Raw genomic sequence first — 10693 nt, 5'->3', positions numbered from 1 at the left:
CAGTTTGGGTGTTTGATAGCATCTCTCATGCTTTTTGTTGACCTCCTGCTCCCAATCATTTTCTGCAGCCACGAGGGCACCAACCTCTCCAGCTCTGCTCCTTGATGCTAGAGGGAGCTCTGTGAACCATGCTGGATAGCTAATAGGGCTCCTGAGGGCTTTCTCCAGCAATACGTGGGCCTGTTTAATCCAAGGTTTACCAGGAAATCATTTTGAAAGGAGCTGTCATTTCCTATCTGTGTCTCAGCACAAAGCAGCAAGGTCTGGGCAGGGACCCCAGCTGGCCCCACTGGTGGACACAGTGCATGGTTAGCGATGGCACTTTCTGCCCTAGGCTGATTATTTATGTTCCTTATGCCATATCTCATTGCATCTGCAAGATGATCCCCTTCTACTTATTAGATTGCTGTTCGCACATTCTGCTAATGCACATTTATGATGCAAAAAGCATCTCTGCCCAAATCTCAGTCTTCTGCTGTTGCATTCATCAGCTGGCACGTGGCAGTGGGAAGGTCCCTGCAGATATGTGCATTGGCTCCTTGGCCTGTAAATTTGCACTAAATTGCAAAGGCCCCAAAGCAAACCAAGTGGCAAGTAGTGGGAGGTCAAACAGATGCAAACAGCTGGTACAGATAAGCATGGAGAAAATCAGAGAGCCTGTTGGTTCTCCCACTCACTAAGTGATGGAAAACCAGATCGTTGTGATACAGGAGGGCTGAGTGAGTCTTGGTTTAGGTGGGACAGCAGCTTGCATCCCTGTTCTAATAGTTGTTTTTTCTTCCTGACTCCCCAGATCCTTGTGCAGGATATGGGATTGGATGATGGAAGCTTAGCTCGATAATCTTGTCCTTTTAAAATGGGCAAAGAAAATAAATTGTTTTGGAAAATAAGCCAAATGTGCATGGTATGGTGCTTTTTCCACCATTTTTTGGCTTGTGAGATCAGGGCTTCTACTCTGGTTAAGCAATATTCCTCAAAAACATTGCCCACTTCCCCCTATTTCTTCCATATATTTATTTCACTTCTCAGGACATTTGCCCGAGTTAAACAAGCTTGAATATCTTACAGGAGGGCACACATTACTGATTTCGGTTGATTTCAGTCTCATAAAAGGGAGGAGGGCTTTGCCCAGCAATACATGGTCAGACTGCTACAGAGAGCTCATCCATGAAAATCCTACACAACACCTCAGGTGAGAGAACTAGAGGAGTTGAGGTAATGCATTACGTATCTCTGGGAAGCACAGGTACTGGTATCCCCACCTGTAGACACACGTAAGGTCATCCTATCCCATCATGATGCAGGCCATGAGAACTGGAGCTATTGGAGGCCACAGGCAAAATAATTGGCTGTTCTGGGCATAGAAAAGACTTAAATCAGCCCCTGGCTCTTCCAGACCCTTGAAATTGTTCAACCACAAATCTCCTGATGGCTTTCCGATTATGCGAATGTAAACGACATCCACAAACTCAGACTCATTAATGAACAAGATCTTAGAAAGGAGCCGTTCAATGCACAGAGCAATTAACGCAGCAGTTGATTAAGGCAGTTTGAGGGTAAGTCTTATGAAGAATTAAAAATTGCAGCATTGCTTCAGATAGGCTCTTGGCAGAGGCACGAAATCTCAACAAACCTTTGCTGCTAGCAGCAGGCATGCAGGTTTCCCAGCTCCATCTGGGACTCCCAGCACCCAATAGCATTCAGTTGTTTTATATAAGAAGGTGCAAATACGGAATCACAGACAATCATTAAGGTTGGAAAAGATCTTTAAGACCCCCAAGCCCAATCCCAGCCCACCCCCACCTTGCCCACTGATCACATCTCTCAGTGCCACATCTCCATGGTTCTGGAACACCCCCAGGGACGGTGACCCCACCACTCCCTGTCCATCACACTCCTTCTGAGAAGATCTTTTCCTAATATCCATCCTGAACCCTCCTGAAGGGGTTGAGCCCAAGCTAAGGAAGAGAAAAAATGGATGACCCCCCATGAGGCTGAGAATAGAAACAACGACACTGCAAGACTTGGGCCAGGCAAACCTACTGATCACCTGCTTGCTTGCAAGCAACCATCCACTTTTCTCCTTCTTCAAACCTTCATTCCATGTTTGTTCTCCTCAGATGTACTTTGTTCCTCCCCATTCCTCACTTTTGACCTTTCCAACAAACATTCCATAATAAGTTTTGAACATTCCCACAGAGATTTTCAGCTAGCTGAGAAGAAAATTGTCTTTCTGCTGAGGCCCCTGGTAATCTACTTTCCCCCTTATTATCAATGAGAAAGTTCTGTCTGAACATCAGTGAGGTGATGTTTGAATGGCCTATCAACACATGCCTCCCCAATTCAGACCATTGGTGTTGCTGCATTTCCATACTAAGCATTAGGGCTTATGTATCTATCTGCTGATTTTTGTTCTCTTCTTGTCCCTCATCTCTTTGTACTGATTTGGATATCAGAGCCCAGCCGTGCTGTGGTGATCCTCTGCTCTCACACACCATCTCAGCAGCACTGTCACACCACTGACAACTCGGTGAGAACAAGAGTGCTCTGATCAGCACATGCAGTGACTACAGCTATGGCACAGTACTAGATCTTTCTGGATACAGTAGGTTCACCAGTTTCATTTTCCCCTTCCACAGAATGGAGATGGCATTGAGTTTCCTGCCCTTTGCTGAGTGCTTTGGGGCGTGCAGTGCAGAGGCGAAGTTCTCTCACCAGCCCTAAGCATTAGTACTACTACAATTGTGAGCAAGTAGGAGAGGTGACTCATTCTCCTAGGAAAATACTGCTTTCATTCGGAGCCTGGAGCACTTCCCAAAAGTAATTAACTAGGAGAAACTGCTAATTAAAAGACCTTGTGTCTACAGGAGTACTTGGCAGAGGTGGGTGTCATCTTGCCAGCTTTCAGGTGCTAAGAGATGATGCTTGAGCGCAAAGCCCTGTAGGTGCTGCTGCCTGCTCTGCCCCAGTGATGTCCTGGCTGCATGGATGCTGGTTGTTCCCAGCAGTGAGATGTGAGGACAGCAGCTGTGGGGTTTTCCTCTCCCCTGAGCTCTCTGGGAAGAGGCTGAGGTCCAGCTGTCAAATCTATTACACCCTGCAATGGGGTCTTGGTGCAGATTCACCATCAGTCAACTTGAGGTTTTCTGGCACCACTCCTGGTGGGCTGATCCCTCATCCCCAGCCTTATCTAGGGTGTTGTTTCTGTGCAGAACCACAAAGAACATAGCCATGCAAGAAAGAAAAAAAACAAAACCACATAATACCAACAGACATCTCACCCATGCAGATCCACTGGTGCCTGGCTGAGCTCAGCCAGTACAATGGGGAGGGAGGAAGAGAGGAAGGGTTTTCTTTCTTTCTTCTTCTTCATCTTTTTTCCCACCCAGTGCATTATACCACCAGCACTTTGTGTTGTGTGCGTTACTTGTCTGTCCCTGGAATATCAGTTTCAGTCTCTTGGCTGGAGGGGTGGCTCTGATGAATGGATGGTTGTGCTGGTGGCAGCTGCAGCATGGGAAGAACTATCAGCCATATGATGCCAGTTCTGATCCAAAGGTGTGCCCCAAGGCTGGGAAATGGCTGTTCTAGGAATGCTTTCTGCCTGGCTTGCTGCTCAGAGGGACAATGTGGGCTGAGATGAGGCAGAGGTTGTGCTCTCCAGGGCATCTCTGTGCTCCCACAGCGGTGGCTGGGCTGAGCTCCAGGCACAGCATCACTGAGAAATGAGAATCAGTTACTTCTTTAGCGCTGTTCCAGCCATCTACCTTTGGCATTAATGACTTGCAAATGTGCTCGGGTCATTAAGGTAATAACTTGTCACTGTGGGATCCAGAGACTGGCAATGTCAGAGGAGCTCTTTAGGACTCAGCAGCAACTGTAAGCAGCAGTCTTCCAGCTGCTTTGATTTACACTTTTTATGGCTTGGAGCACGAGTAGCTTTAGATAAGACGTAGGTCCTCACCATGTCTACCTCCAGATCCTAATGGCCAATAGCACCAGCTGGGCATTGCAAGCATCCCCTCCCTGCAAGAGGAGGAGGGAGAAAGCCAGGCTGTGCTTTGGGATGCGACTGTGTACCTTTAATAGAAAGCACAGGTAATCAGACCTGGGAAGAAATTATTTGTGCCCAGGTCTTCTCTTATTCTCTCTGTGTACCACTGTAGATTTCACTGAAGTGACTCCAATTTACACCCCGTCAGGAAAGAAAGAGTTAGCTCTTGCGTTTTCAGCTGTAGTAAATTATTTTTAGGAACCACAGCATTCATCACGAAAGCTTCTCTGTCTCCTCCTGCAAGGAAGGACTGAATAATGAATGAATACAGCGCTGGACTAATATCTACTGCTCAGCCATCCATGGGAACGGGCTGAGCAGACTGCATGCATGCTGCTAGTGGACAAGGCTGTGTGATTCTGCATCCTAGGATCACCAGTATGTCCAGGAACCCTGTACACTCCATGCAGCACAGCAATCACAGGACCTCATTGCTCCTGCATCCTGCAGGACACTGGGGCAGAGCATAGCCCTGCAAGGCTGTGACAACCCCTGCGACCAGGGAGGAAGTTTTTCACACAGAGGGTGGTGAAGGACTGGAGGCCCAAGGAGGTTGTGGATGCCCCATCCCTGCAGGCATTCAAGGCCAGGCTGGATGTGGCTCTGGGCAGCCTGGTCTGCTGGTTGGGGACCCTGCACATAGCAGGGGGTTGGAATTAGATGAGCATTGTGGTCCTTTTCAACCCAGGCCATTCTGTGATTCTATGATTCTATGAACAGTGAGGACCCCTGAAGCCTTCAGTGACGTTTGGTGGTTCACTTCTCAGGTGTTGCTGGTCTTTGCTGCCTGCACCACACTCAGACCAATGGTAGTAATCTCCTCAAGCAGTGGATAGACGTTATGTGGATGGATGCCCTGCTGAGGCTGCTCAGGGCCCTGCTGATGTACCCAGAACCAAAAATACGCTTGTTTGAAAGACTGGAAGCACTTGATTTGGGGAGAAAAATTTGAAAACCACTTTCCCTTGCATCAATTTCTTGTTGCGGGTGGGTTCCAGGTGCTTGGTATGCGCAACCTGCAGAAGCACAGCCTTTAAACCTCAGCCCAGGTTGATGTTTAGCACCGGCCACACAAGGATTGCATCTTACTCTCTCAGATGTTGCCCTTCAGTCAGGTTGAACTGTTTAATTCTTCAGGCCCATAACTATTTCAGGTCATGTACTAATGGGCTTGAAATCAGTTATTGTGCAGGGAATGATAAATGACTGTACACTGCGGCTAATGAAGGGGATAGATTATTGGGTTATAAATCAATTAAGTGGTTCTGAGGAAGTTGCAAACCGCAAGAAAAAACCACGAAGGAAGAGAACAACATCCGACATCTGGGGATGGGTGGGAGGCACCAGCTGCCATCAGCCATTACGTTACCTCTCAAGGGAAACAAGCACAGCACTGGTATGCATGGCCATCCTTGTTTTGATGGTGGGAACAGGTTTGTGCTCTGTGGTTATCAGGGGGTGTATGGGAAATGTTGAGTTAGGGCCTGAGCCACTGATGGAGCACCTGGGGAAAGGAACCCTGGGAGCACAGGTGAAGGCAATTCAGCTGTGTGATAGGAAGGGATGGAGCCTGGCTGCACTTCTCCTAGGTCTCATTTAAGGGCTGACTGCCACTGGGGAAGGGTCTCTTTCTGGGCATCCCTCCTTGCTAGAGCTTTCCCTGCTGAGCCTAGAATCTTCTGGTACAGGTGAGTGATCTTCTTCTCTTCCTTTATAGCACCTCTCTATCATGCTAGTCCTACAGCTCTGCTGTAATGCCTTTCCTATTGTATTGACCTGTCCAATTGCTACAGGGGGTTACTGACAGCAGGCTGCCTCTTTCAGGAAATACCTGGAACCTCTACACAGCATTAAAAATGACTACATGTCTTGTGCTTCCTCAGGTGGTCAGGATTTATTTGGTGTGTGGTCTAGAACTGGCTGTGGTGACCATCCAGGGAGACTGCTGCTTGAAACAGATGTGTCCAGAAAAGGATGTGCCTACCCCAGGCCACAGTCCCAGCATTTCAATTTGCTTCAGGGTTTTCCCTTCAGTTTGGGAACTATTCTTATAGTCCCTCAGTGGGATGTTAAAAGGACTAGTGGGTGTCCTGCAAATCCTCAGCACTCTACCCTGGACAGTAATGTCCAATGGTACTGCATTTGTAATGGCAACTTAGGGACGATTTGGGCACACGTTTCTGTGTCAGAGGAGTGCACTTTGCCTGAAGGACACCCATCACATGCAGGAGGAGCTAGCTGGCAGCATGTTTCCTGAGTGTGTAGGGTGTCCCACCAAGGAGCCAGAGCATAAGAACTCTTGAACGCAGTTCTCAGTAAGTATAGATAGAGTGATGGATCTGGTGACTGTGAGGACCAAATGGAGTAATAGCATGTGCATCACTTTGTGAAGCAGCTGCAGGATTAACTTAGTTTGACTCTGGGCATTTGCATCATCTTATGGGCACATTGGACAGGTTGGATATCAGAGAAAATGTCTTCTCTGGTAGAATGGGTGGATGCTGGAATGTCTGGGGGGCAATGGGCTGCCCAGGGAGGTGGTGGAATTGCTGTCCCTGGAGGTGTTCAAGGAATGTGTAGATGTGACATTTAGGGATGTGGTTTAGTGGGCAACGTTGGTGGTAGGTAGACAGCTGGACTGGATGATCTTAGAGGTCCTTTCCAATGTTAATGATTCTATGATGCCATGAACAGTTCAGATGCCCCTCCATGACTTTCCATCATATAAAAGGTTCTCCTTACAGGATCTAGAGATTCCAAGGCTCTCAAGCAGACATACAGCACACAAAGTGTGAGCCTATACATTTCTTTGTTTTTCAACTCAAAGTTCTTCATGGTAGGGCTGGGAAAGTTGGCTGTTTGGGGAAAAGTGAATTACAAGGGGAATAAAACCTACTGTTATCTAGGGAGCTGCATGGTTTATGTGCTTCTCATTGTGTTCTGACTTGTTTTGTTCCGTATCAGCAAGCCTTTAGAAAACCAGCAATGCAGCATTTTCAAAATTCTAATGAGCTTTTTTTCCTAATAGTTATCTAATGAGCTGTGGCAAGCAGCAAAGAAGCCTGTTGTATGCTTTAATGTCTTTAACTACGGTGTATCTTGGAGGCAAAGTGTCTCAAGGGAGGAATGGATTTGAAGCTAAACAGATACCTTAGAGAGTGGGGCTTGTCCTCTATGACTGGTGATGTTATCTAGTATCTAGTGCAGGTCTGGCTGATGCCATTGCAAGCATTAAGCTATGTGTATTCTTGGGTGTGTAACATCCTCTAGTTCAGTAGGAACCAATTTACAAAAGCATACATACTCCTCACCAAGGATACTGTGTCCTGAGCATGGTTTGGCTGCTCTCAAACACCTTTCACTGAAAACAAAATATCTTCAGGGGAAGGAGGGGAGCTGAGGAGCTCAGGCATCTTCATCTGTCTGCAGTGACCCTGCCACTGATCATCACACCTGGGCATCTTGGATCTTGTTTGAACTCGATGGCTTTTCCAGCCCTTTCTCCAGCACACAGGTAGGATGCGTATCTTCAAAGTAAGACATGCATCTCTTTGATATGGGTGCTCAGGCCCCTGGACAGATCCTAGTGGGTTAGGGAACTTCCCAAAGTAGCTTCTGTGCCTTGTTTTGCACCTGAAGGAAGGTTGGCAATGGTTTTGTTGTGCTGTCTGAGGGCATCCCTTTATATAGAACTGCAAGTTTCCAGGTAGAGCATTTGTCTCCCAGACCCCAGCATTCACATTCTGGTTTCAGAGCAGTCTGAAAAGCCCATCTAGTAGGAGCCAGTGGTGGTCATGAAAGCATTTTGTTATGTTGGGGAGAAAGCTATCACAGGATCAATCTCTTTAATACACTGGGTTATTGTTAAGAGGCCTGCAGAAGGGATGAGCCAGCTGTCTCTTTGCCAGTATTTAAAGAGCTCCACCTAATCAGCCTGCATCTCCTCCAGTAGGCAATTTTTCTTTTAGCAATACCTCTCCATGCTGCAAGAAGTCACTCAGTTCTCACACATTTGTATGGAGAGTCATAGGAAAAGAATTTCCACCTACAAAATCCTGCTGGGAAGCCTTTAGAAACGCCTGCATCTTCAGTATTCAGGTGCTGAACTTCCACCAGGGTGAGTGCTCAGGTGATAACTCTCTGCTTTTGATCTATTGGATTTTGCAGTGACTTTGGTATGGTGATGAGACTGCAATATCCCATAATATATAGCTGTTTCTAGCAAGAGCTCTGCTGTAATTGTATTTATGAGCAGAATACTTATAGAGGCCTTCAGGGATCTTCAAGTGTAAAAACATTCCTATAACAACATATAGACAGCCAAGAGCCAAACAATTAATTTCTTGACTGCAAGTGGTGATTGGGGGCTCTGTCTTGGGATACAACATCCATTAATGTTGAAGGGAATGAGGCAGCTGCTGCTGGACACTTATTCTTTCCTATGTGCTTTGTACACGGTGCCTCAAGATGTTGCTGCTTTGGCTGAAATTAACTTAATAATGGCCTTCCTCCTCCAGTTCAGACATCCCGTAGAGTGACGTTAATCATTCCTGTATGCATAGTACAGCAGAAGAAGTCATGTTGCACTTAAGGATAACTTAGAAGGGTGAGAGGAAAGGAGATTCACTCCGTCATTTTATGAAATGACACAAAGTATTCCATTAATTGCTTTCAGATTCATCTGGAGAGTTTTCCACTCAACAAAGCATCACAGAAAACTGCTGAAGCCAATGACTTCGAAAGCATGAAAGGACTTCAGCATTTATATAGGATTATGAATAATGCCTGTGATTGTCATGGAGTCCCAGTATTACGAATAAAAAAATATGTTGAGAGTTGAATTGTATCCTTCAAACACATTGTAAGCTTCTTTGTGAGGAGAAGTTCCAATCTGAGTGCTGCAAAGCGCTTCCCAGAGCAATAATGTGAGGGCAGCTGTGCCTGTATTGCTGCTCAGCTTGGGTATTAAAAAGCAGTCATTGGGACTTGGTTGCACCCTTCTGGTTTCTCATATATCCCTGGCTGCATTCAAACAGGCGCTGCAACAGCTGGTGAAGGGAAGCTAAGAAGTAGAAAGTGCTGTCTTAAGGCTTGGGACTGGGCTGTTCATGCATAGAGAGAATTAAAGGTATCTGTCTCCCAGGTAAAAGCTTCCGCTGTACAAGAGGCTTTGCTCAGAACAGCTCTACATTGAGAAAATCTCTTCAATAATGACATGCTGGGCTTCAGCTGGCCACCTGCAGCAACCAGGAGGAATTTCCCCCAAGAAACCTTGTCTTCCTATTTTAGGGGGGAGTTTCTTAATCTCCTCTAATGCATAAGGATAACTGCAGCTGGAGATGCAATACCTGCCAGTGGGATTCTCCTCAACGAAGCAGCACTGGTTTGAAGCTCTTAAAGCCCTACTGGAGAGGTTTGTGTGCGTATTTGTGTTTCCAACTGAGCCTGCCTTGATGTGCACTGCTAGAAAGCTGGTTGTATTTATACAGAACATAGTTTGTAAACCCATATTGTGTTTTTGTTGTGTACTAAGGGGAAGGCATTACGCATCTTCAGGGATTCTGGGATAATTAGCAAGAACAAGAAGAAAGAACAATGACTGCTGATGCTCACACATCCCTTGGACCTCTGGTTCCTCCTGTGGGGTGGGATGAACCAAAGTCCTTTTCAGCAGATGCCATCCTGTGCTGCACTGTTTCCCATCTGTGACTACAGACCTCTGAGACCTGAGAGTGCTGATTAATTGCAGGCAACATGAAGGGGTGGAAGCCCTGCACCTGGAGACTTTCAAGGCCAGGCTGGACCAGGCTCTGAGCAACCTGATAGAGCTGTGATGTCTGTGTTCATTGCAGGGGAGTTGGACTAGATGACCTTTAATGTTCTTTCCAACTCTAAGGATTCTATGAGGTTGGCAAGAAAACAAATCTTGGGGAAAAAATGCTTTTCCATGCAGGAATGACACTAGGAAGGGCAAAACTCACTGGGAAATGATAGGGAAACAAGAACTTCTATTGGTGTGTTAGTAGCAAAATGAATTAATAAGGAACCTACAGTTGCACTGTTGAATGAGAAGGATGTGATTCAAAGGCAATGGATATAAGGAAGGTGGAGGAAATCTGTGTGTGTTTTGTATTCTCTACTGATGAGGTCTCTGTGCTCAAAGAAAAGGTTCAAGGAGAGGAACTCTTACCATTAGTGGAGGAGGACTGAGTCAGGGATCTCCAACCTATGTGAATTCATGGGACAAAAGAGGATGCATTTGAGCTGGTATCCTCCAGAAGAAGAGATAAAGTGATTAAATTAGAGTAAGTCAGTCATGAAGTTGGTACATGTGGCACCCAAGGAGAGGCTGATGGAACTTGTTTGGGCTGGAGAAGGGTAGATGGAACCCAAACAGCACCTTCTATTGCTTATCAGGAGGTATTAGAAAGGCTCTTTGAGAAAATAAGAAACAGTGGTTCAAGTCTGAAATAAGGAAGATCTAGACTAAATAGAAGAAAGAAATGTGTAAAGATAGTTTAATGTTGGAATAGGGGCCCCAAGCACTTTGCATGACTTCCTTTGGAGGAAGGAGGCCTAGCTGGACAAAGAACAGAGTGGTTCAGTTTGGTCCAAGATCTGAGCCTGAGGTTGGACTAA

The 10693-nt window shown here is 46.3% G+C and overlaps 1 long non-coding RNA gene across 2 annotated transcripts; it reads left to right on the top strand.

Annotated features, from left to right (window-relative positions):
- Positions 1-5653: 5653 nt before the first annotated feature.
- On the top strand, positions 5654-9404 carry LOC116228313 (uncharacterized). Of its 2 annotated transcripts, none has more exons than XR_004166750.2 (4): positions 5654-5742; positions 7484-7568; positions 8004-8171; positions 8730-9404. It is a non-coding gene; the product is annotated as an uncharacterized LOC116228313 (long non-coding RNA). The 2 variants fall into 2 exon arrangements; XR_004166751.2 differs by having other exon boundaries at positions 5688-5742; positions 7437-7568.
- Positions 9405-10693: the final 1289 nt, after the last annotated feature.

Source organism: Phasianus colchicus, chromosome 18, assembly GCF_987193195.1.
Source record: "Phasianus colchicus chromosome 18, bPhaCol1.hap1.1, whole genome shotgun sequence".
In the NCBI taxonomy this organism is placed as follows: Eukaryota; Metazoa; Chordata; class Aves; order Galliformes; family Phasianidae; genus Phasianus; species Phasianus colchicus.
Note: the sequence above shows the minus strand (reverse complement) of the source record. Positions and strands in the feature narration are given on the sequence as shown.